The 11187-nt window shown below is 39.2% G+C and overlaps 1 non-coding gene across 1 annotated transcript; it reads right to left on the bottom strand.

The window, feature by feature from the left end:
• Positions 1 to 10300: 10300 nt before the first annotated feature.
• LOC112089430 lies at positions 10301 to 10407 on the bottom strand. The gene has a single exon (XR_002901068.1). It is a non-coding gene; the product is annotated as a small nucleolar RNA R71 (small nucleolar RNA).
• Positions 10408 to 11187: the final 780 nt, after the last annotated feature.

Here is an 11187-nt window from a genome sequence, read left to right as displayed (position 1 = left end):
GGCCGCACAAAAATCAAACAAGAACATCCACGGCCTACCATTCAAACCCATACCGGATCGATGGTGCTACTGTTGCACGCACAGACTGATGGCCCGAGGTTCTTAGCCGTGCACCAATCAAACAAGAACATGCACGTCCAAGAGCCCAAGGTCGATGTCCGCACACGCTTTTCCTACCGAATGCGCCTCCCAGCTTTTTAACGTGAGACATGCCCGATAGTTGGTTTGTCCCAGACAAAGACTAGTATCATTTCATAATCCGAACTTTATAAAAACAAACATTTATTACTTTGTCTGTTACACAGTGGGCGCCCCTAAGAAAACATTATACCGAAAATAACTTAAATCATACTTTGTTTTGCAAAAGGCACGAAATCTACACCAACGGTCCTAAAATTCTCCGTCCTAGTTGGCTATCCGCTATGTCATCTCCAAAACAAGTATAGTTGTGAGCAACTAATTGCTCAGTGAGTTCGATTCCCCTTAACCGTAAAAGCAACCCCATAAACCTCGATAATTCACACAACACGCACCACGCAACATCAACAATAAGTACATTTAATGCATGATAATACATACTTATTATACATCATACACCCAATATCTACCCAAATGTAAAATCAAGCAGATGCCATTGACCAGTCCTGCAAAAAACAAATCTCACATTTTGCACTAATCGGACCCCCGCCACACATGCCAAAGGTCATGACTGGCTTCCCTCATGCATCACTCATCGACCCAGGATATCACAACAATCTCATATCTGTCTCGCAAGCCCAGATATCTCATCTCACCTACTCAGGGAGGGTCACATGGCATTAATTTCACATCTCTTCTCTGCGCGACACAAAAATATGTGCAAATGCACGTGCCGCAGATTCACATCGCAACGTAACATGAAATTAGGGGGGTCACTGATGCGATTGTAAACGGGGTTTTAGTCTGTTCTAATAAGCTTCAGGTTTTAAATTTATAACCCTTAAATGTCTGTAAGTGCACAGATGTGCGCTGTAGTGCTTAGGGTATCGATCCACAGAGACTTAGTTGTTTCAGTACGAATTCACGGCAATACTTAAATAGGTTTGGATTTTGGTTTTGGGTTTTAGTTGTCACGAAATCTAAACTAGAAACCAAAGCAAATAAAAGCAATTGAAAACGAAAACAGGTAATAGCAAGTAATAAGCGATTAAACAAAAGCGAATGGAAGCAGGTAATAAGTGAATGAAAAGCAAGGCTGTAAAAAATGGAAGAAAAACGTTGGGCTCAAGGGGTTTTGCAGGGATTTATGGACTAAACCTATTTCAAATTTAAGCTAATGATAAAGGTAATCAACTACATATGTTCTAGAACTCGAGAACGGAAGTATGAATAGCCTACTTTCGCAGCACTAAACAACTATCTCTCGCAACCCTGATCAGTAGGTTTCCACTCTGATCCTGGAAGGGAGAAGATGCAATAGCAGAACAAGACTCATCAACATTCACAACTCAACTACACGTAGGTTTTCACCCTAGTTAAGACAATCAATGAAAGCTTTCGCAACATATCATATCAGACCGGCTTCTAAGTGGCCATAAAAGAATCACGCAGTAAAATCAAAGGCAAACGAAGAACATCTAGAAGATTATAAATCCTAAATATATCGATTCATAGATAAGACACACAAAATTCCCTTTAAAAAATCCCTCAAAACCCAACTGGGAAACTACTCAAACATATTGTAACAAAGCATCATAGAGTATTGAAAGTTGCAGAAAATTAAAGAAAACAGGGAAGAAAAAAGAAGAACAGAGGCGACGGCGGAGGTGCGATGATGCTCTCCTTCGGTGGCTCCTCCTTCTAAAACGGCGGCCTCTCTCTCTAGTGTTTGTGAGTCTCACACGAAAATCTAAGTACTCAAACGAACACACCCTTTGGAATGACGTAAAGGGTGTATTTATAGCTTCTAGAGTTGTCCTGGACACTTAGGGCTTCAAAAATAACGAAAGGAATTGATCTGGGCTTTAATTTAATCGTCTAGAAAGTTAAGGTTGTCTGGCCGCGGTCGTGATGGTCCCACCCGCGGGGGAATAGGTGTTGGCCGCCGTGCCGGCTCGTGGCTCTCTTACAGAACTGCATTTTCTGTCATTCTTGCATTGGGAGTATCTGAAGATTTAACCGTTTGATTGTCTCCAAACCAAGTGAATTAGAAAGCTGGTTGTATCCTCTATGTTGTCACAAATTTTGGGGGTGATCAGACGGTGAGAAGGTCTTCATCGCTTGTCATACTTTTGACAGTCTGCATTTATCCAAAACTGCTCATTTGTTCCAAATCGCATATCTTTTACCCAAGTTTCCTGTAAAGTCTTTTGAAACTCTAAAACATTGAAAACACTTTAAAAACCATTGAAAACAGAGTTAAAACACCTGCATAAGACATAATTATGATCCATAAAAGTGGTCAAAATACGGTGTTATCAACTCCCTGAGACTGACCTTTTTGTTTGTCCTCAAACAAACTCAGATCAAGTCAGGAAAGAATTTAAAAATCGCAGGAACTAAACAATATCTCAGTGACCGTCCTTCTAAACCATAACTTCTCGTGAAACATCTATTTGGATCTAGTCTACAAAATTTTCACCAAAATACAAACCAAACTAGTCCATTAATCCGTCATGCAAAAATCTACACACTTAGATCTAACTTCCAGTCAACTAGCTCTCTACATTCATTAAGTGTAATGGTGAATTCTCATCAAAGACATTATTCAGGATAGACGGCGTTTGGCATTAAGGGCTATTTAAGTGGTGGAGTTTAAGTGTTTCGGGTTACCTGAAGAATCTGGAGGGTGCAAGATATTATGCAAACCGCAAGAGAGAGAAGGACCTGGTGGTGATTGCTAATTTTCAGTCACTTCTCCTTTGCCAAATGTTGTTGCATAATCTTCCTCCTTTGTTGTAAATAGCTGTTCTCCCAGACTTAGATATTTTCCGGGAATCAGAAAGATAATCTCCAAAACTCCAAATAATTCAAATCAAGTTGCCTCAAGTATAAAATTCGATCCTCTTAGACTCTCTAAGGTTTTTAATTTCCTTTCCCTTCTATTTTTTTTTTGTTTTTAGGAATGGGGAAACAACCTTTTATAGAGAGGGAGTCTAAGGGACGAAAATTTACCAAGATTTTGAAGTTTTTCCAAGGCAAACTGAGTTTTCTCCTTTTTTTGAATCATTCCGGTAATATCACAGGTCTTCGTTCAATGACTGAAAACCGCGTTGATCCTCTTTCTCTCCGACATTTTTGCACATATCTGCATATAGGACAATGAAAAACAAGAGTGCATGTGGTTTGAAAGAGGTTAGGTTCGGTGGGGAACTAGCTAATGATGAACTAGCCATACAGGATCAACAAAGAGTGGTAAAAGGGTAAAGGAGTCCTGAATGTATGATTCGTTTCCCTGATCTAAGGCTTCAATGAGAAAATTAAGTCAAAATTAAGTCCAGATAAAATGAGCTAGTATATCCTGTCAGAAAGAATCTCCATGAATAGAAGTCCTCTGGTGGGATTTCGTAATGCAAGTACTTAGCTACCGCCTAGTCTAGGCCTAAATCACAAAAAGAGCAAAAAACGAGGAAATAGCGTAGAATCACACTGGTCTAAATCATCATAGTATTGTTTATTATGTTCCTGGTTTGAAAACGTTTTTAAAAACATTTTGAAAACGATTTTTGAAAAAGTTTATGAAAAAGTTGCCCGGAAAACATTTTATGTAAAACATTTTAAAAAACTTTTTGAAAAATTTTATGTGTCCAAAACAAACTCAAAACAAATCAAATTTCATTAGTAACGGATGAACATTCTCCCCTAGACTTATTTCACATTGTCTTCAGTGTGATAAATCTTGGAAAGAATGGTAAAGAAAATAGAAAAGTTGAAATGTTTAAGAGTACTTATCGTGCTGGAGAGTGCTGCTCGTCTTTTGTGTTTGTTCTTCCTTATTAAAAACCTGAAATTAAATGAAGCAGAAACAAAGCAATGGAAATAGAAAATAAAGGTCAAAAGGAAATAGATAAAATACCAAGTGGGTTGCCTCCCACAAAGCGCTTGTTTTAAGTCATTAGCTTGACATTGTTGCTCGATTAGACTTATCTGGGGTTGTGACACTCCTTGAGCTCATCATTGGCCGATGATGGATCAATCAAAAACATCACTTCTCTTTCGTCTTCTTCAGCCAGATATGGCTTGACGCGTTGTCCATTCACTGTGAATGAGTTTCCGTTTTTGTCCCATAGGACGATGGCTCCGTATGGTTTGACTTCCTTTATCGTGAAGGGTCCGGACCATCTTGAACGTAATTTTCCTAGAAAAAGCTTAAGACGATAATTAAAAAGAAGAATCTTATCGTTAGGAGCAAAAGTTCTATGAATAATCTTCTTATCATGATATGCTTTAGTCCTCTCTTTGTAGATCTTCGAGTTTTCGTAAGCATTGTGTCGGATTTCTTCTAACTCATGAAGTTGAATTAGTCTTCTTTCTCCAGGTGTTTTGTGTTCATGTTCATCTCCTTGATAGCCAATTGTGCTTTATACTCGAGTTCTACTGGAAGGTGACATGCTTTTCCGTAAACTAGGTTGAATGGTGTTGTTCCTAATAGTGTCTTGAATGCTGTTCGATATGCCCATAATGCGTCGCAAGCTTTGTAGACCAATCCTTGCGATGAACTGCAGTTGTTTTCTGCAAAATGGACTTGATTTCTCTGTTTGAGATCTCAACTTGACCGCTGGTTTGAGGATGGTATGGAGAAGCAACCTTATGCGTAACTCCATTCTTTCTAAGAAGATTATCGGAAACTCTGTTGATGAAATGTGATCCCCCGTCATTTATCACAATTCTAGGAACTCCAAAATGTGGGAATATTACAGACTTAAACAGCTTCATGACAACTTTCGCATCATTGGTGGGACTAGCGACAACTTCAACCCACTTAGAGACGTAGTCTACTGCTACTAAGATGTATTGGTTTCCGAAAGAAGTAGGAAATGGTCTCTTAAAATCTATTCCCCAGACATCAAAAATATTGACTTTGAGAATAAAAATTTGAGGCATCTCATTCCTTTTGCTTATGTTACCCATCCTTTGGAATTTATCGCATCGTGATATATAAGTTTGAGTATCTTTGAAAAAAGTAAGCCACCCAAAACCTGCTTGTAAGATCTTTGAAGCAGTTTTGAAGGTTGCGAAGTGTCCTGCGTAAGACGAGCTATGGCATCCGAATAAAATTCCTTCCATCTGTTCTTCAGCCACGTATCTTCGGAATAACCCATCAGCACATCTCTTGTAGAGATAGGCCTCATCCCAAAAATAATGTCTTACGTCTTTCAGAAACTTTTTCTTCCTATAACCAAAAAATTACGGTGGTTCTACATCAGCTGCAAGGTAATTTTCTATGTGCCTAAACCATGGGGTGTTGAAAGCATCTGATCTTCGCATGAGTTGCCTTGGTGATGCGGTATTGGCATTGCTGGGGGTAGTATCTATTGCATAGATGTTTTCTTCTGGCAAACTATCATTTAAATGCAATCTTTCTTCAACTCGAATTCATGAAAGATGGTCTGCAACTCCATTATCTGCGCTTTTCCGATCACAAATTTCGATGTCGAATCCTTGCTGTAGGAGGATCCATCTTATCAACCTTGGTTTAGCGTCTTTCTTAGACATCAAATACTTGATCGCAACATGATCAGTATGAACTATAACCTTAGATCCTACGAGATAAGAACAGAATTTGTCAAATGCAAATACGACAGCTAGAAGTTCTTTCTCTGTTGTTGCATAATTGCATTGAGCTCGTCAAGAGTTCTGCTTGCATAGTAGATTACGTGCAGTTTCTTATCTTTTCGTTGGCCAAGCACTGCTCCGACTGCATAGTCACTTGCATCGCACATGATTTCGATTGGTAGTTCCCAATCAGGTGCTTGCACGACTGGAGCGGAGACAAGAGCGTCTTTGATCTTATGAAACATGGCTAAGCACTCATCATCGAACTCGAAGTTCGTTTCCTTGAAAAGCAAACGCGTAAGAGGTCTGGCTATTTGAGAAAAATCTTTTATGAAGCACCTATAGAATCCTGCATGTCCTAAGAAACTACAGATGCCCTTAACGTTTGTGGGAGGTTGTAGGCTTGTTATGACTTCAATTTTAGCTTTGTCAACTTCAATTCCTTTTCCCGAAATTCTGTGCCCAACCACGATTCCGTCTTGTACCATGGAAGTGCTTATCTTCACATATTTGCAGAACTTTACCAAGTTGCCTAGATATTTTTCAAAAGAAGATCCATAGACGGAGAAATCATCCACGAATACTTCCATGAAGTCCTCAATAAAATCTGTGAAGATCGACATCATGCATCGCTGGAAGGTAGCAGGTGCATTACACAATCCAAAAGGCATACGTCGGTAAGCGAACGTGCCATATGAACAAGTAAATGTCGTTTTTTCTTGATCGTCCGTTCGAATAGGAATTTGGAAGAATGTGGAGTATCCATCAAGGAAGCAATAGTAGGGGTGATTAGCTAACCTTTCTAGCATTTGATCTATGAAGGGAAGTGGAAAATGATCTTTCCTAGTTACTGCATTCAGTTTCCGGTAATCGATGCACATATGATGTCGAGTTACTGTTCTTGTAGCGATCATCTCATCTTTATCATTTTGAATGACAGTGACTCATCCTTTCTTCGGGACAACATGAACTGGGTTAACCCAGCTTCTAAAAGCTTCATAATCTCTTTCTTGACAACATCCATAAGATTAAGGATCAGTCTCCTTTAACTTTCGATTGAGTTTTTAGCATTATCCTCTAGATTTATCTTGTGCATACAAAGATCTGGAGAGATTCCAGGTATGTCATCAAGTGAATATCCTAAGGCTTTTCTATGCTTTCTCAGTTCAGACAACAGCATTGTGGTTTATTCTTCTGTCAAAGCAGAGTTTATAATGACAGGATAAGTAGAATTTGGTCCAAACAAAAGCGTACTTAAGTCTGACGGGAAGAGGTTTAAGCTCGACTTTAGGGGCTTTAAGCTCGCTCCAAGGATCATTTAAAGCTGCAGCAGTGTCTTTAGGAGGTGTAGGAAGGTTTGTTTGGTCCTTGAGATCTAGATAGTTTAGAGGTTTTGTATAAGTTTCGGAGTTATCAAGCATACGTGCGCACTCACTTGAAATTTCTTCAAGAAAATTGCGTTCATCTTTTGCGGGTGAAAGCGTGACACTTAAAGGGTCGTCGAGAAGTAGATCATCATAGACTTTCTAAATAATTCTATCTAACTCATCAATCCAACAAATTTTGCCATCCAAAGTCGGTTTACCAAAACTTTTGTTCATGTCAAATTGCATAACTAGACTGGCTAGATGAAGGTCAATTTCTCTTTCTAGTTCTAAAAATACGAAATCTGTTGGTATGGAACGTTTTTCGATTTCGACGGGAACATCTATTAAGATACCTACGAGTTGTCTAACGGAGCGATCAACTAATACTAAAGAAATTTTGGTGGGCTGGAAAGTGTGATTTCCTAAACGTTTTGCTACTGAAAGAGGCATCATGTTTATGCTAGATCCTAAATCACAGATAGCACGCTCAAAAGCTACATCATTGATGGTGCATGAAAGTACGAAGCTTCCAGGATCGTTTTTCTTTTCAGGGATTCGGCTTTGCAAGATAGAAATACATTCATGGGTTATCATCATAACGCCTTCGTGAAGAGTTAAAGAATTTGTTAGAATACCCTTCATGTATTTTCTTAAAGCAGGAATTAGATTGAACAGCCCAGATTGGTTCGGAAGATGGTTTCCCGCGGCCATAAGGCTCGCGACCGTGGTGAAACAGGTCTTGGCCGCGGTCAGAACAGACATAACCATGAAATTTATTTTGTTGAACTAAATGGATATAGAGTACCTTGATTTCGGTTTTGCCATCCTCTGGTAAGGCTGGTTGAATAGCTCTTCGATCTCCCATGAACTTTTCGAGTGAATCAAAACTTCCAATCAGTTCATCATGATCATCATGTTTTACCGATCCGATTAGCTCATTGTCATTATAGATCGGTTCTTCAAACTCATCAAAAGTCAGGTCATCGTCGCTTGGATCACCATCCACACGATATGGTGGATCACCAAGAGTCCCAGGAACATGTTCCCAGTCTCCCATTGTAGAGAAATCTGAAAATTCAAAAGAAAAAGTAAAAGTAAACAAGTGTTCTAATGGATCTAAGCTGGTATTCGCAACCATTATTATCTCCATAATGCGTCCTGGTTGTGCGAGTTTAAGAGAAGGAAGCCTGAGCAGCACAAACATTCGCTGTTTACACCTAGATAGGCATGCGGCTGAGGCTAAGGGATTTATGGCGCACAAGGCTGCTTCTATGGCTGTGCGACTTGGGTATGCGACTTGGGAAGCACCTGACCATGTCGCACACTTGAGACATGACCCATTTGAAGCCGGGTCAGTACCCAGTTTGTCCTGGGCTGACCCGGTCTGCAAGAGACACTATATATGCTTTCTAGGGTTTTTTCCAAGACTTAAGCTTTGTTTTCTCTTGTTTCTCTTTCCCCTTTTGTTAAAAAACGAGTTTGTTAAGAGATATCTCAAGGATTTAATCATTCTAAGTCTGTTTCTTATCATCTCATCTTCTTATCTTTGCTTCTAATCATGATTAACATTACTTCTTGCAAAGGAAATGGTGTGTTCATCATGATTAGTGAGTAGTCTTCTTTTAAGCTTCTAGGTGTGTAGATTAGGGTGCTTTGATGTTTGATTTATGATGTTTAGGTTCTAGATTCTCATTTCCTCTCCTTAGTTAGCTGCTCTTAATGCTAGATCTCTCATTATAAGCTTGATCTAGAACTTAGGCATTTCTCCACCCACAAGGTGTTTGATGAAATGCCTGAATAAGCTAACTTAAGGGTTTATGCCTTTTTCATCATGGGAATAATTGTTAAATGCATGAATGACATATTAGAACTGTTTCTTAATGCTCATTGATTCATATTTCACAAATGATGATTTGGTTTGAAAATTGATTAGTGTAGAGGTTAATGCCTTCATGAGAGGATTAATCTAGATTAGAGTTCTAAGTTAATTATAATTTGAGATCATATGATGCTTGCTTTATCTTTCTGTATAAGATTCAGTCTTTCTTAGCTCTTATATTGATGCACAAAGAGGCTGTCTGGTCATTTTAGACTTGGAACCTTATGCTTGTTGATTGCTTATTCATCTAATGGGAATTAGTCTTGATTAGGTAATTAACAAAGAGATTTTTGTCATGAGAATGAATTAATCTGATTGGGAAGTCTAGACTAAAGAATTGCAAGTGTTGCATTGTTTGCTTAGCATCATGAATTCACATTTAAAGCACCCTGATCAATGATCACATCTAGAGGTTTAGCTTTCTCTTATTTTGAATTTGAGTCTTTGTTTTGTTTGTCTAGTTTGCTTGATAAATTCTTAATTATTGCTTGTTCTTGTTTGCTTTATGGTTTTTTAGATCAACTTGTTACCAACTCATCTGCTTATTAGACTTAAATTAAGAATTGATCTTCATAGTCTTAGTGCCTAGAATCTCCCCATTTGGATTGATACCTCAAGTGCTACAATGACATGAGTAGTTGAGGAATTGATCAAGGATTGAAAAATTCCTACTATCAATTTGGCGCCATTGCCAATTGGAGATTCATTCTAGCATTAGGACTTTGCATCTTCGTGAGATCAAGTCATTTTCTTTTGTTTTACTGATTACCTTTCAAGTGCTGTCTTTGTTTTCAGGTGTATGAACACCAGAAGTCAAGCAAGGAGACAAAGAGAAAGAGCTGAGCACATTGAGAGATTGGGTATGGATCAAGGGCAACAGGCTCATGGTGGTAATGGAAACCACCAAGCTCAGCAAGAGGGTCCAGCACCACGTCCAAGAATAGTTGTGGGAGCTGTTGATGAGGCCAATACTCAGGGTCAGAGATATGGGATTCAAGCTCCTACACCTGAAAACGATTTTGAGATCAAATCTGGCTTGATCAACATGGTGCAATCAAACAGGTTCCATGGCTTGGCATTAGAAGACCCATTAGATCACATTGACAACTTTGATAGAGTTTGTGATCTAACTAAGATGAATGGAGTGAGTGAGGACAGTTTCAAGTTGAGGCTATTCCCTTTTTCTCTAGGAGACAAAGCTCGTCAGTGGGAAAAGTCTATACCTCAAGGATCAGTCACAACTTGGGAGCAATGCAAAAGAGCATTTCTAACCAAGTTCTTCTCTTCATCAAGAACAGCAAGGTTAAAAAATGAAATCTCAAGTTTCATTCAGAAGAACCATGAATCATTTTGTGAGGCTTGGGAAAGATTTAGAGGTTATACCATGCAATGCCCTCACCATGGATTCTCAGATTGTCAACTGCTAAGTACCTTCTACAGAGGTGCTTTACCAAAGGTTAGACTTCTCTTGGACACAGCTTCAAATGGTAATTTCATGACCAAGGAAGTCAATGATGCCATGACCCTAGTGGAGAATGTAGCTCAGAGTGATGAGCTTTATGGATCAGACTTTGAAAGGAATTCAAGAGGAGCTGTGAGTGCTGAAGAGGAAAGGACAAGGAAAGACATCAAGTCTCTCAATGAGAAGCTAGACACACTTCTCTTAGCTTCTCATCAGTCAGCCAACTTTGTTAGAGATGTGAATCATGTGTTTCAAGACACATTTCAAAGGGAAGACATCACAGCTGAGGTGAACTTTGTAGGTGGCCAACAAGGTTACCAAAAGGGCTTTACCTACTACAAGAATCCCCCAAACCAGAAATCTATCCTCAAAACACTCAACAACAAGGTTTTGTCTCTCCCCAACAACAAAGTCTCCAACAGAACTCGGAGAATAAGGATCAAGAAGTGCAGAACCTGCTCCAGCAAATCCTCAAAGGTCAAGCAAGTGGTGCCATAGACTTCAACAAGAAAATGGCAGAGATTAACAACAAGGTGGATTGCACTTATTCTGATCTTCTAACTCAACTTTCAACCTTGGCTTCCAAAGTCAAGACTCTAGAGAAAAACAAGGGCCACTGCAGTTCTCAAGCTCAAAGATCTTTACCAGGGACATCAATTGCACATCAAACAGAATACTGCAATGCAATCCTCTCAAATGATGAGAATCATGCTGCTGTCCAAGAA

The sequence above is a fragment of the Eutrema salsugineum genome, unplaced genomic scaffold (genome assembly GCF_000478725.1).
Source record: "Eutrema salsugineum unplaced genomic scaffold, Eutsalg1_0 scaffold_12, whole genome shotgun sequence".
In the NCBI taxonomy this organism is placed as follows: domain Eukaryota; kingdom Viridiplantae; phylum Streptophyta; class Magnoliopsida; order Brassicales; family Brassicaceae; genus Eutrema; species Eutrema salsugineum.
The sequence above is the reverse complement of the archived record's forward strand: the minus strand, read 5'-3'. Positions and strand labels throughout refer to the sequence as shown.